Genomic DNA, 3,033 nt, shown 5'->3' on the forward strand with positions numbered 1-3,033 from the left:
AATTTGGGGTGATGGGTCAGTTTAGGGTGATGAATCAGTTTGGGATGATGTGTCAGTTTGGGGTGATGAGTCAGTGGGACATGCGTCAGTTTGGGATGATGAGTCAATTTGGGTTGATTGGTCAGTTTGGGGTGATGGATCAATTTGGGGTGATGAGTCAGTTTGGAATGATGAGTATGTTTTTGTTGATGAGTCAGTTTGAGGTGATGGGTCAGTATGGGGGTAAAAGTCAGTTTGGGGTGATGGGTCAGTTTGGGGTGATGAGTCAGTTTCGGGTGATGGGTCAGTTTAGGGTGATGGGTTACTTTGGGGTCTGATTACTTTGGGGTGACGATTCAATTTGGGGTGATGGTTCAGTTTGGTGTGATGCATCAGTTTTATGTGATGCGTCAGTTTGAGGTGATGAGTCAGTTTGGTGAGATGAGTCAGTTTGCGGTGATAGGTCAGTTTTGGTTGATGGGTCAATATGGGATGAATAGTCAGTTTGGAGTCATGAGTCAGTTTTTGGTGATGGGTCAGTTTGGGGTGATGGGTAACTATGGTGTGATGAGTCAGTTTGGGGTGATGGGTCAATTTGGGCTGATGGGTCATTTTGTGGTAATGAGTCAGTTAGGAGTGATGGGTTAGTTTTTTGTGATGGGTCAGTTTGGGTTAATGGGTCAGTTTGTGGTGATGATTATATTCGGGTTGATGGGTCAGTTTGTGGAGGTGTGTCAGTTTGGGGTGATGAGTCTGTTTGCGTTGATGCGTAAGTATGGGGTGATGGGTCTGTTTGCGGTAATGTGTCAGTTTGGAGTGATGAGTCAGTTTTTAGTGAAGAGACACTTTGGGGTGATGGGTCAGTTTATGGTGATGAGTCAGTTTTGGGTGATGGGACAATTTGGGGTGATGGGTCAGTTTAGGGTGATGTGTCAGTTTGGGGTGATGTGTCAGTTTGGGGTGATGAGTCAGTGGGGGATGCTTCAGTTTGGGATGATGAGTCAGTTTGGGTTGATTGGTCAGTTAGGGTGATGGATCAATTTGTGGTGATGAGTCAGTTTGGAATGATGAGTATGTTTTTGGTGATGAGTCATTTTGGGGTGATGGGTCAGTATGGGGTGAAGATTCAGTTTGGGGTGATGGGTCGGTTTAGGGTGATGTGTTACTTTGGGGTGCTGATTACTTTGCGGTGAAGATTCAATTTGGGGTGATGGTTCAGTTTGGATTGATGCGTCCGTTTTGGGCGATGAGTCAGTTTGGGGTGATTATTCAGTTTGGGGTGATGCATCAGTTTGGGGCGATGAATCAGTTTAGTGTGATTATTCAGTTTGTGGTGATAGGTCAATTTGGGGTGATAAGTCAGTTTGGGTTAATTCTTCAATTTGGGGTGATGAGTCAGTTTGTGGGTGATGCGTCAGTTTGGGGTGATGGATCAGTTTTGGGTGATGAGACAGTTTGGGGTGGTGGGTCAGTTTAGGGTGATGGGTTACTTTGGGGTGCTGATTACTTTGGGGTGAAGATTCAATTTGGGGTGATGGTTCAGTTTGGTGTGATGCATCAGTTTTGTGTGATGCGTCAGTTTGGTGTGATGAGTCAGTTTGGTGAGATGAGTCAGTTTGCGGTGATGGGTCACTTTTGCTTGAAGGTCAACATGGGATGAATAGTCAGTTTGGAGTCATGATTCAGTTTTTGGTGATGGGTCAGTTTGGGGTGATGGGTCACTATGGTGTGATGAGTCAGTTTGGGGTGATGGGTCAATTTGGGCTGATGGGTCATTTTGGGGTAATGAGTCAGTTAGGAATGATGGGTTAGTTTTTTGTGATGGGTCAGTTTGGGTTAATGGGTCAGTTTGTGGTGATGATAAAATTAGCGGTGATGGGTCAGTTTGTGGAGGTGTGTCAGTTTCGGATGATGAGTCTGTTTGGGTTAATGGGTAAGTTTGGGGTGATGAGTCAGTTTTTAGTGAAGAGACACTTTGGGGTGATGGGTCAGTTTATGGTGATGAGTCAGTTTTGGGTGATGGGACAACTTGGGGTGATGGGTCAGTTTAGGGTGAGGGGTTACTTTGCGGTGCTGATTACTGTGGGGTGAAGATTCAATTTGGGGTGATGGTTCAGTTTGGGGTGATGCGTCAGTTTGGTGTGATGCGTCAGTTTGGGGCCATGAGTCAGTTTGGGGTGATGAGTTAGTTAGCGGTGATGGGTCAGTTTGAGGTGATGGGTCAGTTTGGGGTGAAGAGTCAGTTTGGAGTGATGAGTCAGTTTTTGGTGATGGGTCAGTTTGGGATGATTGGTCAGTCGGAGATGATGAGTCAGTTTGGGGTGATGGGTCAATTTGAGGAGATGATTCAGTTTGGGGTAGTCAGTCAGTTTGGAATGATGGGTCAGTTTTTGGTCATGGGTAGGTTTGGGTTAATGGGTCAGTTTGTGGTGATGAGTCAGTTTGGGGTGATGGGTCAGTTTGTGGAGGTGCGTCAGACTGAGGTTATGAATCTCTTTGGGTTGATGGGTAAGTTTGGGGTGATGAGTCAGTTTGGGGTGATGAGTCAGTTTGGAGTGATGAGTCAGTTTTTGGTGAAGAGACACTTTGGGGTGATGGGTCAGTTTTTGGTGATGAGTCAGATTTGGGTGATGGGTCAGTTTGGAGTGATGAGTCAGTGGGGAGATGCATTTTTGTGGAATGATGAGCCACTTTGGGTTGATTGGTCAGTTTGGGCTGATGGGTCAATTTGTGGTGATGAGTCAGTTTGGAGTGATGAGTATGTTTTTGATGATCAGTCAGTTTGGGGTGATGGGTCAGTATGGGGGTAAAAGTCAGTTTGGGGTGATGGGTCAGTTTGGGGTGATGAGTCAGTTTCGGGTGATGGGTCAGTTTAGGGTGATGGGTCAATATGGGATGAATAGTCAGTTTGGAGTCATGAGTCATTTTTGGTGATGGGTCAGTTTGGGGTGATGGGTCACTATGGGTGTGATGAGTCAGTTTGGGGTGATGGGTCAATTTGGGCTGATGGGTCAGTTTGGGGTAATGAGTCAGTTTGGAGTGATGGGTTAGTTT

Source organism: Pristiophorus japonicus, unplaced genomic scaffold, assembly GCF_044704955.1.
Source record: "Pristiophorus japonicus isolate sPriJap1 unplaced genomic scaffold, sPriJap1.hap1 HAP1_SCAFFOLD_42, whole genome shotgun sequence".
Lineage (NCBI taxonomy): Eukaryota > Metazoa > Chordata > Chondrichthyes > Pristiophoridae > Pristiophorus > Pristiophorus japonicus.